The sequence below is a fragment of the Toxorhynchites rutilus genome, chromosome 1 (assembly GCF_029784135.1).
Source record: "Toxorhynchites rutilus septentrionalis strain SRP chromosome 1, ASM2978413v1, whole genome shotgun sequence".
Classification (NCBI taxonomy): domain Eukaryota; kingdom Metazoa; phylum Arthropoda; class Insecta; order Diptera; family Culicidae; genus Toxorhynchites; species Toxorhynchites rutilus.
The window spans coordinates 65,138,342-65,160,610 of NC_073744.1; the positions used below are offsets into that span (position 1 = coordinate 65,138,342).

At 37.4% G+C, this 22,269-nt stretch overlaps 1 protein-coding gene across 3 annotated transcripts in view; it reads left to right on the forward strand.

Annotated features, from left to right (window-relative positions):
• Positions 1-22,269, forward strand: part of LOC129763793 (G protein-coupled receptor kinase 2) — a 295,376-nt gene that overhangs the window by 248,253 nt on the left and 24,854 nt on the right. The window lies entirely within an intron of this gene.

A 22,269-nucleotide genomic window follows, 5' to 3' on the forward strand; every position in this document is an offset into this window, starting at 1 on the left:
AAACCGTTTGACATAGCTGTCAACCAAAGCGTCATGTCGTTAGTTGAATGTCTGCCATTTTACAATATGGATCGTTTTAGCATCGCACAACGTGTTAATTTTGTTAAATTATACTATAAAAATTATAAAAAAACCGGCAAATGTTTTTCGAGCATTACGGACGGATTTTGGTCGTCAGGGACGGCCTACAGAGCTCACAATCGCTAATGTAGTGCGTAAATTCGAACAAACTGGATCCGTAGCGGATATTGTGAAACCTGTGCATCATCGTAATGTGCGTTCGGCCGAAAATATTGCTGCTGTTGCTGCCAGTGTGGAGGATGACCCGAATGTTTCGATTCCACGGCGTGCTCAGCAATTGGGCTTGTCAAACACATCATTGTGGCGAATTTTGCATTTGGACTTGCACCTACATCCATATAAAGTCCAACAGGTACAAAAATTAGAGCGTGGTGACCATGGAATGCGTCGGGCATACGTTGATTGGGTGAACGAACAACAGCAGCAAAATGCTGAATTTTCGCATCAAATTTTCTTCAGCGATTAGGCACATTTCGAGCTCGGTGGCTATGTGAACACCTAAAATTTCCGTATATGGGGCTCAGAAAATCCACACGTGATTGTTGAGAGGCCATTGCATCCGCCAAAAGTCACTGTTTGGTGCGCATTATGGTCTGGTGGAGTCATCGGGCCGTATTTCTTTGAAAATGAGGACGACGAGACGGTAACTGTGAATGGTGAGCGCTATGGCCGCATGTTAACCGATTTTTTTTTGCCACAAATTGAAGATATGGATACGGATGACATGTGGTTTCAGCAGGACGGCGCCACGTGCCACACAACACGACCGAACATGGCCATATTGCGAACGAAATTTGAGGGACGCATAACTTCGCGTTTTGGTGATGCCAATTGGCCGTCCAGATCATGCGATTTGAACCCGCTAGACTTTTTTTTGTGGGATTATGAGAAAGACCGTGTCTATGCCAACTCTCCGCAAACTCTTGAACATTTGAAAGACAACATTCGTGAAGTTATGACCGAGATACCGCCCCATATGTGCCGAAAAGTCATCGAAAATTACTTGTTCCGGATCAAGGTGTGCGAGGAAGCCCTAGGTGGACATTTGAGTGATGTTGTATTTCACACATAATGGCATAAACCAAACTTTAATTTGAAATAAAAGTTTCTTCGAAATTCGAATTCTAAGTGTGTTTTATTTCAATTTACTTTCGGAATTTAATGTTGGAAAACCCTGTATATTCCCAGCTGTATTTGACAATGTGAAAGATAGGTCAGAACCTTATCTAACGGATTCTATAGCAAACTCGAATTGGAACGTTTTTGTAGTTGAGTTATTAACCAAAGAATAAGTTGATGAAGAGAAATCGATCAAATCACTTACACCCCTTTTCTTCTGAGCCCCTCATTTGTTACTTATTGACTCAAAAACTTGTTGTTAGCTATTGAAATTGCTTCGAAAGTAAACTATTGAAAGCGCAAAAATCAATAGATATGCGTACCTGCTTGAGAATCCCTCTCAATCACGATTATTCGCTTTAAATATTGTGCCTCTCGCCTATTTCAAAATGCCTCAGAATGCCTCAGAATGCATTCTCAAAGGATGCATGAAGCAAGCATAGTGCAGAGCTTGTATTGACGGCTACACACGAAACAGAAGACAAATTTTAACAAGACGTACCGCGTTGGTTTTTATACTGTTAGGTGGAGTGTGTTTGTTAGGGTGTCAATGAATGTATGGGAAAAAATCGACCCTAAAATTTCAAAAAGCAAAATGTTTGCCATCTCGAAAAAAACACCTTATGCCAAATATCAGCTCAATCGGACTTACGGTAGAGTGGCGCAAAGCGGTCAAAGTTTGAGTTTTTTTGAAAATCGAAAAATCACCCAAGGAAATCGGGGTTTTCGAAAAAAAAAAATTTGATGCCAAATGTCATAAAATTTAATGAAACGTCGAAAATCTCATCTTGTCATTTTGTCATCTCGAAACTTTTTTTTTTATAAAAAAACGACGCTCTGGGATTTTTTTTTGGAGTACGAGACGAAACATATGGTTTTAAGTGCCAGTATAAATAATTATCCCGATTTTCCATTCGGAACTTGTTGCGAAATGTTGATTTGCACGATATATATATATATATATATATATATATATATATATATATATATATATATATATATGTATATATATATATATATATATATATATATATATATATATATATATATATATATATATATATATATATATATATATATATATATATATATATGCAAAATATGAGCTCAATCGAACTTCATTTATTAGTGTTGCAGACGTTAAAATCTGAGTTTTTTGAAAACCGAAAAATCACCGGTTTAAAAAAAAATTGATGCCGAATGTATTAAAATTGCATGACACATCGAGATTTACAGTTATTTAAAAAAAATCTTTTTTTAAGATAACAGTAAATCTCGACGAGTAGTGTAATTTTAAGACATTTGGCATCAACAATTTTTTTTGGAAATCCCGATTTTCGGCGATATTTCGTTTTTCAAAAAAGCTCAAATTTTTACGTCTGTGGCATTAATAAATGAAGTTCGAATTAGCTAATATTTTGCAAAGGGTATATTATTGTGCAAATCAACATTTCGCAACAAGTTCCGAATGAAAAATCGAGATAACTATTTTTATTGGTACCCAAAACCATACGTTTCGTTTCGTATTCCAAAAAAGTCCCAGAGTCCCAGAGTGTCGATTTTTGACAAAAAAATTTTTTCAAGATGACACTAGATCTCGATCTCGATCTCATGAAATTTTAATACATTTGGCATACAAAAAAAATTCGAAACCCCCGATTTCCTTTACCCTCCCCCTTGGGTGATTTTTAGAGTTTCATAAAACTCAAACTTTGACCGCTTTGCGCCACTCTCCCTTATGTCCGATTGAGCTGTTTTTTCGAGATGGTGAACATTTTTAATGAGGTAACTTTTTGAAATTAGAGATAATTATTTTCATCGGCACCCTAGTGTTTTTTTTTATTGAATCGTTTATTTTTACAGGCTCAGTTACATAAGTTTAAAGGAGCCAAACTCCTATCTGTATAGTTACAAGTATATATAAACATTTTTCATTAATTTTAATGTTAATGAAGTAGAGAACCGATTACTCGTGGTTTGACCAAGTTTAGAAGGGTGTCATTTTTTTCAGGAAAATGATGGGATATAAGGATATGTTGACAATGTTCACACTCACATTCGCACTCACATTAATCATACTCAATTCTTAAACCTATCTTATATCTAATATGTATTTACATTTCACCTTATTCTATTGTTAGTTAGAAGGGATTTGATTTCTCGTGAAGGAAAACGAAAAGGGTAATATAAGGATATAAGGACAATCACACATGAGGATCGATAGCTTTTAGGAAGACATATATTTGTGACATGTAATCAAGGTCTATCCGAGCCAACACATCTCTCACCGGCACATTGGTCTGCCTCTCTCTAGCCCGAAGAGAGTTTTCTAAATTCGATCTGGCAACAAGATACTCCTCGCACGACCAAACAACGTGTTCGATGTCGTGGTAACCTTGGCCACAAGCACAGACATTGCCATCGGCAAGATTAAAACGAAAGAGTAGCGCGTCTAACCAACAGTGATTGGACATGAGTCGAGAGAAGGTGCGAATAAAGTCCCGACTCAAATCCAGACTTTGACTCAAGACCATGGTTTGAGGCTAACCTCAGGGATAATCGAGTGATGCCATCGACCCAATTCATCTTCGTTCCACTTACGTTGCCAGTTAGCGATGGTATTTTTACGGACTAAAGAATAAAATTCATTGAAGGCGATTTGACGCTGATAAATATCGCCTTCAATTGCACCTACCTTTGCCAATGACTTAGGATGGAGCAACGTGAGGGGCCCAGATAAAGGTAATGACATAACAGCGTCTGGATAAAGCACTCAAAATTTCTCGTATTCTCTCAAGGAAGTACGGCGAGTGCTTTTCCGGCCTCACTGAACGGATAGCTCCGACAGAGCTAAGACTATCTGTTACAATGTAATAGTGTTCAACAGGTCGTGAGGCGACGCTGTCCAGCGTCCAGTGTATTGCTGCCAATTCAGCAATATATACTGAGCAAGGATTCTGAAGACTGTGGAAGGTGTTAAAAATTTCGTTGAACACTCCAAATAGTGTGAACCCTAGTGTTTGTGTATGATTGAATCAGACTTTAGCATTGTTGATTGATAGCGTTGTAAAATGTGATAATGGCGGTGATAGAACAAATATAGCTCTAGCTGCAGTGGGTGTCTAGAAGAAGAGGTGCATACTGAGTGCGATACGTACATTGCCAATGAGGACACAACTATTTTGTTGACGTAGGACTACGTCTAACAGGAAGAAATAGGGAGTAAAACGAAAATCTAAACCCTGAAAATGTAAAACATAAAAAAAGAATTCGAACGCTCATAACTTGACCATTTCTTAATATATCGCAAAAATGTTTGCTTCGATTGATTGGAAATATTTCTACGCATCCATCACAATAAAGAAAATTAATAACAATAATTTTCTGAATAATCAATTGAACAATTGTAAAATGTCAAGCATTGTCCGAACGCGCTAAATCCCACGTTTAGATTGATTCAAGTATTGTTTTTCCATTCAAAAGGATCAACTAAAGTAGCGCCCAATTTGAATTACTATATATATCATCGAGTATGATTCTATATAAGAGAAGAATGGAAGGCGATCTGGCGTAGTGGTAATATCCATGCCTCTCACGCTGAAGGTCACGAGTTCAATTCTCACTCCCGTCATTCTTCCAAAAATGGAAGTAAAAGTGACGAACCAGCCAAATGAGTTGAAAGTCACTATAATACAGATATATAAAATAAAAAATATATAAGAGAAGAACAGATAAAGAAGCGGCTTAATAAATATTCTCCCTTCGCAGCATTTCTTCAGATTATGGTTTGCTATCGTGCTGAACGGACATGCAAAGTTGTTAGCTTCAGAATGTATTATTTTACAAAGAAACAGTACAGTACTTAGCTTGCATTGGAAAGTAAATTTGTAGTTAACTATTGATATAGACTTCGCTTTCGCATGGATTTATACTTCAGTGTCGGTCCAGTCAGCAAGCCGGCTCCTCGATGCTACTGTAGTTTTTAATTTTCTAATTTAAATGTGCGTGTATGTATTTGTAAGTTTGTTTGTCGATACCCATCTTCACGTTTGATAAGCGCTCACTTCAACGAACGATTTTGGGGTCCGATGTGCAATTATGGGCTAGCGATATGCATTTGGCTAATATTAATCCGAGAATAATTCATTGCGAAAAAAAAATCAACTGAAGAGTTAATTTGTATATATGTACTAGCTGACCCGGCAAACTTCGTCCCGCCCAAAATTTATTTGTCGTTGTCACAACCACGTTTTCGTTCTAAGCGCACGTTCATGGGTCCAATCGCAGAACTGTTCATTGATTGATCTTCTAATCTACCCGTTAAGATTATTTTTCACTATGAAATTTCAGTACTTCTACCTATTCTACCTATTCTATGGAATAAATGTTTGATACAGAAAAAATATGATAGAATGAAGACAGTACAATTCGGACAATTCCTTTCTCGAGTTTTGCTCTTATCAACACATTCGACAATCCATTTTTATGTATATAGATAGAAGACGATATAGGAGTGTGTTTCATCACATTAAAATCCATTTCCGCTTTCGAACGAAGATCAATTTCGTTACCGCAAAATCAAATGGACTAATAACGCTTGTCAATATGTAATTTTCCCATTTTCATTCAGAGTTTTCCGAAAATTTTCAATTGTCGTGTTTGGTTGAAATATGTGCATTATTTTTATGGGACCCCCTCTCCTTTCCAGAGAAGGAAGGAGTGTCATACCATCATAGAAACATTTCTCGTACCCAAAAACCCTCACATGCCAAATCTGGCTCAATTTGCTTGATTAGTTCTCGAGTTATGCAGAAATTTGCGTTTCATTTGTATAGGAGGCCCCCTTTAAAGATGGGGGAGTTATGTCGAACTACCATATAAACGTTTATCGATCTCTAAAACCTCTATATGCTAAGGGGCGAACACGAAATTATTGCGACACCGAAAATGTCATGCCAATTTTCTTATAATGTTTAGAATCAAACCAAAATTTTCGGGTAGTTTTATACATATATTTACTTCAAAAATCAAAAGAAAAGTTAATCGATGGAGCCTCGAGTGTAAAATTGAACGCATTTTCGCTTGATGCCCTCCATTAAAGCCTTTACAGTGAAATCCGGTACTAGTTTCTCAGTTTTTTTCCATTTTCTTAACATGTCCTTCTCGTCCTTGACTGTCTTCTTGCTCTTCCGAAGTTCCCGCTTCATTATTGCCCAGTACTGCTCCACCGGGCGCAGCTCCGGACAGTTTGGCGGGTTCATGTCCTTTGGAACAAAATGGACAGAATTGGCCTCATACCACTCCAGGACACTTTTAGAATAGTGGCATGATGCCAAATCTGGCCAAAATAGCGGAGCTTCGTCGTGCTGCTGCCGTGCTGCTGAACGGCAAAAGGCGCTTCTCGAGGCACTTGTAGGCATTTGTAGATCTAGCCATTTACTGTGCTCTTTGTCACGAAAGGTTCACTCCTCAGTCCGCAAGAGCAGATGGCCTGTCAAACGAGATATATGGAGGCGAACTTCGACATTTTCTTCTTCTTAAATTTGTCGTCCACATCGAACTTGCTCTTGCGGGTGAAAAACTCCAACCCCGGAATTTGCTTAAAATCGGCTTTTATATACGTTTCGTCGTCCATCACACAGCAGCCATATTTTGTCAGCATCTTCTCGTAGAGCTTCCGTGCCCGAGTTTTAGCCGTCGATTGTTGCCGCTCATCGCGGTTTGGGAAGTTCTGTACCTTGTATGTATGTAGTCCAGGTCTCTTCTTTGCATTCTGGACATAGCTCTGCGACATGCCGATCTTTTTAGCCAAATCACGGCTTGATACGTTGGGATTTGCTTTAATCATCCGCTTCACCTTTCCCTCCGTCTTTTTGTTCTCCGGTCCCGGTTGTCTTCCAGCTCCTTTGCCGTGGTTCAACGTCAACCGCTCCTGGAACCGCTTCAACACTCTGGAGACGGTTGAATGGTGAATGTTCAACATTTTTCCCAACTGCCGGTGCGACAGGTCAGGAAATTCCAGGTGTTTGGAGAATTTGTTCTCTCGACTCGCGTTGGTTCACCTCCATTTTCGTTGAATCGAAAAACACGACTTCGAGTTTGACAGCATGTAGACAATACACATCAATGAGAAAGTGTGCAAAATTTGGTTGATTTGTACCCAATGGTAAAAAAGTTATGCCCTGTTGAATGTGTCGCAATAATTTCGTGTTCGCCCTTTAAGTTCGATTCCATTTGTTTGATTCGTTCTAGAGTTGTTCGGCACCCTCCCCCCTCTTTAGAGAGGAGAATGGAGTGTCAAACCACCATAAAATCATTTATTGCTCCCTAGAACCTCCATATACCAAATTTGGTTCCATTTGCTTGATTAGTTCTCGAGTTATGCAAAAATTTGTGTTTCATTTCTATGGAAGCCCCCTCTTAGAAATGTGGGAGGAGTGTTGAACCATCTTAGAAATGTTTCTTGTCTCCTAAAACCTCCACATGCCAAATTTGGTTCCGTTTGCTTGATTATTTATTGAATTATGCAGAAATGTATGCCTCATTTGTATGGCAGATTTTTTCGATTTTTCATTTGAAACTAGTTGCGAAATGTTGATTTGCACGATAATATACCCTATGTAAAATATTAGCTCATTCGGACTTGATTTGAAGACAAACTAAATGACAGATTGCGCTCAAAATTGACATTAAGACCACTGACGGTAGTACCAACTTTGAAAAATGAAAAATTCCCGGTATACATTTGACAGATTGTAGTCTCCTTTTGAGCCTCTTCAATTCGTTCAACGCTGCTTTAGTTCGCTGATCCTTTCCAAATAGTAGAATTTTTACAAGTCTAAAAAATATCCATTCATTTCTACACTCATCGCCTCGTTTGAATAAACATTTTTTCCCGCCAGCCTTTTCTTTAAATCGGGAACAAATAGCTGTCCGAGAAAGCCAAGTCTGGAGAATAGGGGGGATAGGCCATATAGCCTATCTCATAGTTACGCTTTCTTCGAACTGAGAATATACTTTAATATTGTAAATACTGTACGCATTCAATTCTAGGAAAAGTAGTGGCGACTACAACACGTTAAGTGAGGTAATATCAAACCAGATTTTTCATGTAAAAATCTGATTTTGCTTCCGACGTGATTATTCGGTGTGGCAAATACACACAAAATGCGCACGTTCGATGAAAGGCTCCACAACCGCAGTATTGCTCGACGATTTTGGAAATTGTGCGCTGTATGTAAATTTGTTCATCATCGATCAATAGAGAGAGCATCATATAGAATTGATAAGCCGACGGTTTCGATAGCCGCCCACTATGGTTAGTGGCAAAACGAATGAATGTTGATGAGCAGCCGCAGCAGCATGGCGTATCGCATCTGCTGGAATGGGGGGAAGAGAGGAGCATATGAATATATGATGCTTTTAAAGAGACGATACATACTTGTGAAAACAAATACATCCATAGCGAAATTCATACACCAGCAGGAAAACAAAGATTAATGACCATTTATCCGTGTGTTTTTTTTTCTATTTTTGTGGAACGCTGGTATACTCAACAATACACACTGATATAAATACACTAAACACTAAACAATGATGGCAGCATCCGAGGGGACGAATGAACCAAGAAGACGTTCGAAAATATTGCAATGCTTCGAGAGAGGCACAAAGAAAAACACGTCCTATGAATATTTGATGTGTACTGCGCGTTTTGTTCCGAAGGACGATTCTTATCCCGAGCTTCGAGATGCAATATGGTGTGATAGAGATGGCAACGCGCGGTCTTTGAAACAGACTGAATGAAGTTTAATGTGCTGCCAAGTGAAGTAACATATTTCACCGGACGGCATTCCCCGTTCCTCTAAACGTGAATAAGAATGAATACTAAAGTCGCAACACAGAAAAAAAAGAGATTCGACCTAGCCATAATAAGAGTCAATAAATGATGAGAATTCACAGTATCGTGAAAGATTCAACTAGCGTCAAGTACAGCAACCCGTCACTCAAATTACAACTTATCAGCAGAATTAATTTTCTTGTCAAAGTTGATCCGATGAAACATGGTGAAGCTTTTCGCAAAGTACAATGGACAGCTTCATTCACTATCAGTGCACACCTTTGGGCTCCCCGTCAGTCCCCAATACCAACTGTTTCCTCCTTTGGGCCCCCACATCAATACGGATAACTTTGAATGAAGAATAAATATTTAACGATTGGACCGAAGTGCGTAAGTAACTTTCCCTGAAAAACACCAACAAAAGTGTGGTTCCAGTAGAAATCCAAGTCTTCAAAAATGAATCCGTGATGGGTACAACTGAGAATACAAACACTGTGAATTGAAGCATTATTTAAGGAGCAGGAGCAGAACCTTTGAAAACTCATTCCATGTCCTGAGGGGGGCAATTTAATTTTCTCTCTATCCCATTGCTGTAACGATGGCGATAGGAAAAGTGACTCGATTTTCTTCACACTCTTCACCTTTGAGTAATTTTCTCGGAATTAGATCTTCGAGCGAGGAAAATGACCTTTTCTCTCCAGCATTGAAATATCGATCTACATTGAGTCAATCTTGCAGCTGAGCACCGACATTTTCGAAATGAGGGGGTAGGAGAAAATAATTGAACTCTGCAGTTTTCTTTGCGTGGTTGAGATATATTTAATTTTGGTTGAAATAGCTCCCAACAAGTGGTTGTCATGGAAATTTGTAGTGCGTCCCATCGCTGGAGTTTGTTTTTTTTTATTTAAATCGTTTATTTTTACAGGCTCAGTTACATAGGTTTAAAGGAGCTGAACTCCTTACTGTATTGTTACTAGTATATATATACATTTTTCCTTAATTCTAATGTTAATAATATAGGAAACCGATTACTCGCGGTCGACTCGAGTTTAGAAGGGTGACATATTTTCTTCAGGAAAAGGAGGGGGTATGAGGATATATTGACAATGATCACACTCACACACTCAATCACACTCATCACACTCAATTCTTAAACCTATCTTATATCTAATATGTATTTACATTTCATCTTATTCTTAAGAAGGGATCCGGCTGGAGTTTGTCAATATTGTGAAAGATACAGCGATCACTTGTTGGAAATAAACAAATCGAATAAAGATTCAACTACAGGGAAACTTCGATGCGACGTACATTTCTCTCTCTCTCGAAATTGTACGTTGTATCGAAGCATAATAAATAACTCAGAAACATAGCTCAAATTACTTTAAAGTGATGCTGTTTGGATAGAGTTAGTAAATAATGATGAAAAAAAAATCCAATTAGAAGGTGAAGCCAACCTTTCTCATGATGTTTCCCTTCATACTGTTGATTGAGAAGAAATAGATAAAATAACCGCTTGCTTGTCAAAGAAAACTTTTTCTCTGTAGCAGTGCCCTTCTTTCGATGTTTGGGAGATTTGTTGGTAGTTGTATGGACAGTTCATATAATTTTCGTTCAGAATTTGAAAAAAATTTTTTTTTATAAAAATGAATTTCTATTTTAAAAATATTTTTATAGTGTAATTTTCATGTTGACGTAGGATTATGTCTTTCGGGAACTTATTGGGGTACAAATTAAAATCGAAAAACGAGCAAATCATGAAAATTGTCCAATTTCAAACGCTTATTGCTCAGTCATTTCATGATGGATTGATGAGATTTTTGCGTCAATCGATTTCTGTACTCCATAACAATTTTTATATTGAAGAAAATAATATATGACATGAAACTAACTATCGAACAGCTCAAAAATCTCAACCCTTATCCTAACGGAAATACCCACTTCTGATTGGTCGAAATTGATCACACATGCGGCGGTTCTCTAACAGAGACATCAAAACCTAGCTGCCTGGGGGAAATCGGCATTGCAAACACATGAAAGTAGGGAAAACTTTTGTTCCCACCGACATGTAAGATTCCTAACAAAGATTTCAAATTCAAGGTACCGGGGGAAAATCAGCATGTTGATACCCTCGTGGTCGATAGTTGAAAAAACGGCGTGCACAAATGGATAGTACTCATTATAACTAGCGTGGACATTGCTGATTGCATACGTGCTGGCAAATAAGTTGGGAGCGATGAACGAGTGTTTTTTTTTTTATTTTCGTTTCAATAAGAATATTGAAGAATAATAAGAACATTGAAGAATGATGTTTCAATGAACTGAATAGAACTTATGTTTGATAGAATATAAATAAAATTTTAATTTGAACATTTTATATTGGTTACTTCGTGAAATTTCATATAAATATATTTTCTCTATAATAAAGTAACACGTTTTTTCCCGGTGAGAAAAATTGATAATTGTGTTCTCTCGTGATACGCATCATCCAATGACTAATCACCATCCGTCTATCATCATAACTCGGTTGTGAACACTGATGGAGTGAACAAACAATACCTAACAACCAGAAAAAAACTGCTTATTTCAGGGCCACCAAATCATTATCGAGTTTAACAATGTTATTCTTCAAACATATCCAAAATCAGCATGCAACTAGCCTAACGAAATCCTACATCAATTATGTCTCGGACATAACCCTCCTGTGACTTTTTTTTATGAAATATATAATCATTTCCTATATTTCATTCTCTGACTAAAATTCTGTAGGCTTGAAAAAAGTTTTTAGGATATGTTTTTAAGAGTTAACAAAGCTAAATAAAGAATTCCAATAACTACAGACCTTTGGTCAGACAATGAAATATGGGAAATTGTTGAGGCTTTCATTGAAAAATAACAAACAAATTAAAAAAGTAGTCCAATTTTTTTTGGAGATCTCAAGTATGCAAAGTTGCTCAAATGACCAATGTCGTCTCTACACCCACGACGTTTAACTGCGATCGGAGGTGAAATTATAAGACGAGTTGGCATGAAAATGTATACCCGCTAATTCGAAGTAATCATGGAAAGTCAAGAAAACGAACTATATCCAGGTTTTTTTACGCTGTTTTTTTTTTGCGTGGTTTTTTTCACGCGGATTATCCGATTAACGCGTTTTTTTACGCGGATTTTCCAATTAACGCGGTTTTTTACACGGATTTTCCAATTAACGCGGTTTTTTACACGGATTCTCCAATCAACGGGGGTTTTTACGCGGTACCCGCGTAAAAAAAGCCAGTACAATATCACATCTCTCCCTCAGCTTACATTTCTCTTTTATGGAAATTAGTGCCGCACCTTATCGCGATTGTTACGTGGATTTTAGTGTTTGGGTAACGAGGAGCTCACCGGGCGGTACAACGGGACGGGGGTTGTACGGGCAGCGATTCGTGAATGTTGTTCCCTATCCACTTAGCTCTGGACGGTCCAACAGTGCTACTGCCCGTGCATCGGCAGTAGAGTGTACAAATCACAAGGGAATCTTCTAGCAACAGCAGATGACCTCATTCTTGAGGAAAACCGAACTTTAACTACCAGTAACCAAAGAAACTGCAGGAAAATACTACGGGCTTTCGGAAGCGAGTAACACTCAACTTTTCACTTCCGTTTAACGTAAGGATAGTCCCATTTGATATCTATCATCAAGTGACATGGTTTTTTACACGGATTTTCCAATTAAAACGATTTTTTACGCGAATTTTCCAATTAACGCGGTTTTTTACGAGGTTCGTATCCCCCGCGTAAAAAAAACCTGGGTGTACAATATTTGATCAGCAACTTCATTAAAAAGGATCTAAAAAAGTAGATAGGTCTGAGCCTAGGAGCACACAAGAGAGCATGACGTAGCGCTGTGATTGTTGGAAAAGTTGCATTGGAATTCTTTCAATTGTTCATGCAATTTTACTTTTTGATTACTCCCAATGATAACCCAAACTATTTGTAAGAGTTGAAGTGGTAGAAGAGTCCAGAAACATGAATAATTAATGCTCAACTCTAATTTCAAAAAGTTACCCCAAAAAAATGTACACCATCTCGAAAACACCCTATGCCAAATATTAGCTCAATCGGACTTAAGGGAGAGTGGCGCAAAGCGGTCAATGTTTGAGTTTTTTGAAAATCGAAAAATCACCCAAGGGGAAAGTAATCGAAATCGGGGTTTTCGAAAAAAATTTTTGATGCCAAATGTTTTAAAATTGCATGAAACGTCGAGATCTAGTGTCATTTTGAAAAAAAAAATTATCAAAAATCGACACTCTGTGACAATTTTTTTGAGATAACAGTAAATATCGACGAGTAATGCAATTTTAGGACATTTGGCATCACCTTTTTCTTTGGAAACCCCCAATTTTCGGTGATCTTTCGTTTTTCAAAAATTTCTCAAGAACTCAAGTTTGAACGTGTGTGGCATTAATAAATGAAGCTCGAATATTTTGCATAGGGTATATTATCGTGCAAATCTACATTTCGCAGCAAGATCCGAATGAAAAATCGAGATAACTATTTTTATTGGTACCCAAAACCATACGTTTCGTCTTATATTCCGAAAAAAAACTAAGTCCCAGTGTGTCGATTTTGACAAAAAAAGATGGGTGGGTTATATCTATGATATAACCGCAAGGTTGACGTGGAACTACCTTAGCTTAGCAATCATTCGTTTGTATTGACTAAATTCTTGATTGAATGAAACAGTTTCCAAATTCAATTGAGTTCAATATACAGGGTGGGCCATTTAAAGTGGAAGCATCTGGCAACCCCATAACTTTTGACAGAGATGTCAGATTAACAAATGTCATACCGCGTTGGAAGCGTCATTTCAGTACAATTTTAACCATGGAACAATACACACCTAAACAACGCGCTGAAATTGTTCAGCTGTACATTCAAAATAACTTCTCAATTGTGTTAACTAAACGTGCGTGGAAAAATAAAAATAAAGTTAAAACATCGCCTGGAGACAACACTATACGTCGATTATATGCCAAATTTATATCGTCTGGTAGTGTTGGTAATGCCAGTCATCTGTCCAGACAACGACCAAGACGTTTCGACGAGAATATTGATGCCGTTCGAGCCAGTGTTGCAGAGACTCCATCGACATCAGGTCGCCATCGTTCGCAAGAGTTAGGCATCGCTCGAACCACTCTCCGACGCATAATTCGTGTTGATTTGAAAATGTTTCCGATTATGACTGGCCACCGAGATTACCTCATTTGACGCCTCCTTACCTTTTTTTTTGGGGATATTTAAAATCCAAGGTATACACTGGTAAACCAAGGACCCTGGCTGCGCTGAAAGACAATATCCGACAAGAAATTGCTGCCATATCGGCCGAAACATTGGGCAAAGTGATGGAAAATGCCGAAAAAAGGGCACATTTTGCGGTCAAGGCCAGAGGCGGTCATTTACGAGATATCATAATCAAAAAGTAGTTAGAACAAATCTCCTTGGACCAAAATAAATGAATTTCAAAAAAAAAATTAAAATTCCACTTCTTTACTTTGCTATTGCAAAAACAAATCCTTCCACTTTAAATGGCCCACCCTGTATTTGCTCTGTGAGTGAAAAAAATGAACAAATGCCATGTAAAGTCAATTCATTTATTGTGATTGATTGTTCTTCGTTACAAGTAAATTTAATGACGGACCTTTTACGTTTGGTATGATGACTAGAACAAAATATATGTACGGAAGAATTATCAAACGTTTGATGAACCAGCCTAAGGCTGAAAATCTTTCCAATAAAGACAAAAAAAAATTTATCAAACGATTATTTTATTTTACATTTCCCTCTGAAGTTTACATCCCAAAAGTGTACATACTTATCGAATCTCGAATTTGCTTGAAACTGGGAAGTTCATTCGCTTCTAGTGTCGATGCACGATTTTCCCAGGTTCCTAAGTTTAGAAGATCATGTTAGGACAGACATATTCCACTCTGCACAAAGGCAAGCGAGGACAAAAGTACTCGCAGTTTGCATTTATTTGCAGAGCCGATTTCCCCAGAAACCTCGGTTTTGAAGTCTGTGTTAGGGAAACACATTTCAATCGGAACAAAAATACCCCCGATTTGTATGAATTCGCAATGCCGATTTCCCCACGCTCCATGGATTTGAAGTCTGTGTTAGGGAAACACATTCCAGTCGGAACAAAAATACTCCCGACTTGCATGAATTTGAAATACCGATTTCTCCAGGCACCTTGGTTTAGAAATCTCTATTAGGGAACACATTTCGGTGGGAACAAAAGCTCCCCCTACTTTCGTGTGTTTGCAATGCCGACTTCGCTGCTTGGTTTTAAAGTCTGTGTTAGGGACAAGCAAACCATTTGTTATGACAATTGTCATGCGTAAATGCGAAAACAGAATAGAAACATACGGTATGAGGCATGATGTCGAAGCAAACCTCTCTCAGTTTCTATTCTGTTTTCGCATTTTCGCATGACAATTGTCATGACAAATGGTTTGCTTAGTTAGGGAACATTTTTCGATGAGAACAAAAGTCCCCCTACTTTCATGTATTTGCAATGCCGATTTCCCCAAGGCTGCTTGGTTTTGATGGCTGTGTTAGGGAAACCGTAAATCGGGCCAATCAAAACGATGCAGTTAGGGCGTTTAGATAACGCCTAATATTTTACAGTTATTCAATTGTTTATCTAATGAAAAACAACATTTTGTTAGTTGCGATAGATGCGTAGAAATATTCCCTATCAATTGATGCAAACATCTCTCCTATCCAGTACGAAATGTTCGAGCTATAAGCATTCGAAATCTTTCATTTTTTCCTGCATGTTCTGTGTTTAGGTTTTCATTTTACCCTCCATATATTCCGGTTAGACGTAGTCCCACGTCAAAAATTTCGGGATGACTTTAGATCTCGACGTTTCATGCAATTTTAGAACATTAGGCATCAATTTTTTTTCCAAAACCCCGATCTCCTTTTACTTTACTTTTAATTTTTCGATTTTCAAAAAACTCAAACATTGACCGCTTTGCGCCACTCTCCCTTAAGTCCGATTGAGCTGATATTTGGCATAGGGTGTTTTTTCGAGGTGGTGAACATTTTGTATAGGGTAACTTTTTGAAATTTTAGGGTCAATTTTTCCCCATACATTCATTCACATTTTCATGAAATAAATTTTATATAGATATTCCAACATGAACGCGAGAAAACCAACTCTCTGACTATCTGATATCGATAAGCACAAATATGCTCAAAATACCATTAGTAAAACCATCTCAATACCTTTTCCTTCATTTATGTAATTTCGCTGGGAAGGAAAAGAGGTTATAATTTAACAGTTCATATTAAACATTAGCTTAATATTGAAGAATAGAACAGAATTTTTCTCCTTCGTTGCACGTAGATATTCTGCTTGTCCGGAATATAGTCTATAGTAATCGCCAGTTGATGTAGATTAAATATCCTATGGTTGTGAGTGATAAAATCGTTAATTGAGTGAATTTATTGGACAATTTAGGCTCTTGGGACATCTTCTATTGATAGTTCTGCCAAGTAATAAGTGCCTAGAACCATGCCATACAAGCTCGAATTGTATGTAAAAAATGTTGCATAATACCCACATTGTATGTAATACAGTTGTATGAGATTGCGAGCGGCGATAATATATTTGCGCTATATATATATATATATATATATATATATATATATATATATATATATATATATATATATATATATATATATATATATATATATATATATATAAAATTTTTCGTCTGATTTTTTTGGTTTGCTAAACAACAGCCACTACTCTCAGCATCTTGAACTCAATCCTCCATAAAAATGAAAGATTTCGAATGCTTATAATCGGAAAGATGTTTGCATCAATTGATAGGAAATATTGCTACGCATCTGAATAAACAATACATAAAATGTTATTTTTCATGAGATAAATAATTGAATTACTCTGAAATGTCAAGCGTTATCTAAATGCCCTAACTGCCTCTTTTTTATTGGCCCGATATACGGTTTCCCCAACACAGACATTTAAATCACAGTGTCTGGGGAAATCCACTTTGCAAATACATGCAAGTCGGGGATATGTGTGTTCCCACCAAAATGTGTTTCCCTAACACGGACTTCAAAATCGGAAACTGAGGGTTGAAATATCGAAGGCAATATTCATTGTACTGCTACTTTTTCCAATTTTCTCCTGGATAGAATGTTGTGCGATAGTTAGTTACGATTGTTTTCGCATAGATATGGATATACTCAATTTGTGCCACGCTGCCACGCTGGTTGCTAGTTTCGGTCGACACAGTTTAAGGAGTAGTATAAGACCAATCAGGACGTGGGACTTTCGTCCGAATAGTGTTTGACGTTTTCCCATTATTGAGTCTGTTTCAAAAAATATATAATGTTATTTGTTGTGATAGATGCTGGAAATATTTTCAATCCATTGATGCAAACATCTCTGCGATTTATCAAGAAATTGTTCAGTTATAAGCTCTCGATATCTTTGGTTATTTCGTTACACGTTAAATTTTTATGATTTTCATTCAACACTTCCTGGTAAACGTAGTCGTTAAATGTACGATAAAAAATGGTGTTCGATTTATATGTAGCTTGATTGTAATGTGCTGTTGGATTGCGCTAAAATGCGCTATTTAAATTGGATCGACCTTCGGTACACAAGACTGTGCGACTAATCTTTGCCTCTCCGGTAACAGCAATCGCAACATCTTAGTTTAAGGTTTGACAAATAAGTTTTATTGCGATGACAAAAAATCCACAGCGTTTGCTTTAAGCTTTTCCCAGCAAATCGATTACTGCTGGCTGACGTTTTTTTACAAACAAATTTTCTCTCCCTCCCGAACAAAAACCAATTACCAACAGAGTCAGCAAATCGAAAATATGACCGCCACCCCCCAGATTGTGCTGAAAATTGGCTACATACTGGCAACAGCACAAACCCAGAATCCCCAGCAGCATTACTTGCATTCCAGGATAGAAGTACAAACACACACCCGCATATCCCGCACGACGGACCGGAGGGAAATACTCCTTTTCTCTGCACCGATGCTTCCAGGACGACGATTACAGCAGCGATGCGATGAAAGGCAATCGAAATAACCATATCCCGCTCACGTCTGGTTTCGCCTGTAGCTTTTTCCAGTTTTTTTTTCGGGATCCATTGTGGGGGTGTGTGGAATAGCAACCGAAGGAACAATATCTGCCATTTTCAACAGCATGTTCTAAAATGGAGCTATCAGCAGCAGCAGCAACAATGGGAAGGATTTCTGTACACCTACTCGTGCCGCATTTTCCCTATGCACCACACGCACATCCTGCTGCCGTGTGTACGTGCCGTTCGATTCACCAATCTCGTGAATCGCCGAGTCCTCCCCGACGAATATACCTTCGATTATTGGAGCAGAACGGCAGCAGCAGCGGTAGCATGAACATGAATTCCAAGGATATCGAGCGTAACCGCCGCCGTATTGATCTTCGTTTGAAGTTCATACTGCTGGAAATTTCCGCGCTTGTACCCTATTTGGTTGTGATGGTTGGATTATTATGCAACATACTCTCTAACATGGATTATGCCAAAATTGCGAAATGATAAATGCGAGCGAAAGAAAAAAAAGCGTTTAGAGGAAGGAACCATTTTTCGTGCCCGTGTCGTGTCCCGGCCATGACGGTAAACAAATGGAATGTGGATCGTTTGCGTGCATGACAAGAGCCTTTTAGGCGAACAGTGACGAGTTGATGATGCACTCGCACGTACGGATAAATTCTGACTCGATGACTGGCTCAAAAATGTGCTAATATCAACAAAGTATTTGCCTTTGCCTTCGATCTCCTTACTGTCGTCGCTAACTGGAAAGTTAATTCTATTATTAAAATCAATGATACAGTCTATGGAATGGTCACATCTCAATATTACGCTGTCTATCACCTGCGTACGTGTTCATCTTCCCACAACATTCGTTCAGATTCAACACGGCTCAACATATAACAAACAAGGCAGGCTTTCGCTTCATCAATTTCGGATTACACGACTCAGCGGGCGTTTATCTTCGCTTGCCCCATCGTAAGCTAGAATTCCTTACGTTGGTCATGTCATAGACGTATTTCACGGAAGGATCGTGCCCCTAACAATTAACTTCATTCAGTATTAGAGTTTGTACTTGCGAAGATATGGACTTTGACGAAATGACATATTTTCTACTTGTATTTTTGATTTGAACGAAAGTTTGTATTCCGTTTGGGTTGGAGGAAATATGAGTTTTCCACAGCATCTGGGAATTTTTTGACTTAAGTGTAACTTTCGAAAAGGGCGTATCGATTTTAGTAAGAGAAATCTTTGATAATTTATATCTCAAAAACTAAAAAAAAAGTCCTACCGAAATAGTTTCTTAGAGAGAGTTATAGAGTATTGATGTTGAAACGTGAAAAAATATACACTGAGAAAAAAACTTAGTACCTTTTTTTTTATTTACAAAAAAAAAATAATTTGCAATATCTACAATATATAATTTTGAATTTATTTCAAATTTATTCATATAAAACAGAAGTCACGTAGAAAATTTAAAAAAATTAGTCCAAGATGGTAAAACTATTTTTGACAAACTTTGTGGAACATATAATTTTTATAAATTTTCGAAATTTCGAATTTTTATATGCTAACAATTATTTTTAGGCACATCCTGATGTGATTTAAAACAAAAAAGCTCATTACCAATCTCCTTCTAGAGGCAGCCATTCTAAAGATATTTGGAAAAACATTTCTAATTTATTGTCTTTTTTTATAGTAAACTAGCTGACCCGGCAAATTTCGTCCCGCCAAAAATTAGGCTCCATTTGCTTGATTCCTTCTCGAGTTATGCAGAAGTTTGTGTTTCGTTTGCATGGCAGCCCTTTCTTGTTCATATAAAAAATCCGAATTCTTCCAGGAGGTGATAGAGGATCATATTTGATGATAAAAATCCTTCTACTCATATCACACTCACATTTCAACAATGACAGAGTTATTGAACTTTTCTCTGTTTCGGGCTTTGTTTGCCTTAAACTGGCTCCAATTTAGAAACTACGCTTCCTATGACTTTTCTATTTGAAAGATGAGAAAATTTTATAGAGGGTACAGTTGTGAAACTTCCAAATTAGTAGATTTGAGTAACATTTTAGAAGTGAAAAACTTTGAAATTAGTGTTTTTAAGGTGTTATTCTTAATTTTATCCAAAGAGCCCATAATAAACTTGAATGTTGCTAACAATAAAATAAAAGCTCTCTAATCGCTCTACAATTCGTTCGTTGACACCCAACTACCAACTTTTTTCAATTTCGCTGCAGTATCATTTTAAACAATTCCTGGCGAATCTTCATATAGAATCTACCATAATCATCGATTTACACTCCACTAAACTCATAATAGCCAATTAATTTTTACTTTATGTTGATATATTTCATTTTCACTTAAAATAAGTCATATTTGAAAGATGAAAAAAATATTTTTTGACTGTATATAATCGAGTTTAAAATTGTATATAATCAAATCATATATAATCGGATCACATATAATCGAGTCCGACCTGTATATAGATAGGCTCTTTTAATATGTTTGTCGTGCTATACCGCCATTCTCATGAAATTTTATGAATTCAGTTATAATTTTCAACAGCTTTTCCAAATACATCATTATGGTAAAAATATATGTTTAAGAGTTAGGTTTTTTCTCCTTTCGGCAATAAATGTAAGAAATGAAACTCGTAGAAGTTGGTAGAAGTATCAAGAAATTTATAGTAAAAGGAAATTGTAATGGGTTAATTGAAGATCAATTGAACCCATGAACGTTCGTTTAGCAAGAAAACGTGAATGTTTGAAGGTATTGATAACAAAAAAAATCCATTTTGGGCTGGACGAAGTTTGCTGGGTCAGCTAGCTATAAAAAAACAATTAAAAAAAATAAATTAGAAATATTTTTTTAAATATCTCGAGAATGGCTTCATCTAGAAGTAGATTTTTTTTTTTTTTATCTTCGCTTATTTTTCGTCGGCCTATTTCCGCCACTTAAGTGCCAATCACCGACATCAGGGAGGCGACTCCACCTGTTCCTACCTATCAGACTCAACAACTCATGAGCCGGGCCAACTTCTTTTACTTCCGCTCCGAAGGAAGACGTAACCAGAGATTTTTCGCCTCAGAAAATCCCAACGACGCCAGCTGGGATTGAACCCAGGCCGATCGGATTGTGAGGCTGTTACGCTAACCATACAACCACTGGCGCCGTCTAGAAGTAGATTGATGAAGAGCTTTTTGTTTTAAATCACATCAGAATTCATAATTTGTGTCTAACAATGATTGTTAACATACAGAAATTCGAAGATTCGAAAATTCATTAAAATTGCAAGGGGTTGTATCTAGGACACGACCGCATATTTTCGACGTAGAACTACGCAGTTATATTATGCAATCCACTTGTTTACCACTTCGAATATCATTTTAGAATGCATGGATATTTTTGTAACAGATTAAGTTCTTCGTCACAAGTAAATTTGAAGAACGTATTTTTACGTTTGATATGTTGCATAGGAGTACCAAAATATGTGACCGGAAGAATTGTCAAACGATCACTGTATTTTACATTTCCCTCTCAAATTATTGCACATCTCATGTTTACGTAGTTCTCGAACCGCGGAAGCTTATTCACCTCTAGTATCTGAAATGACAGGCTTCTCAGTTTGAAAGTACGTTTTATGGAAACATATTCCGGCCTGCACAACGACAAGCGAGTATAAATGTACTCAACATCAAAAAATACCCCCTTGCATGTATTTGCAAAGCGGATTCCCCCAGACGCAGTAATTTTGAAGTCCGTGTTAGGGAAACACAGCTCAGTGGGAAAAATATCCCCGACTTACATGTTTTGACAAAGCGGATTCCCTCAGGCACAATGATTTTGAAGTCCGTTTTAGGGAAACCCACTCGGTGGGAACAAAAATACCCCCGACTTGCATGTACATTTGCAAAGCGGCTTTCCACAAGTACATCTATTTTGATGTCTGTGTTAGGGAAACCGTGAATCGGGCCAATGAAAACTTGGCAGTTAGGGCGTATAGATAACGCTTGACATTTTACAGTTATTCAATTGTTCATCTCATGAAAAATAACATTTTTATTAATTGTGATAGACGCGGAGAAATATTTCCTGTCAATTGATGCAAACATGTTTCTGA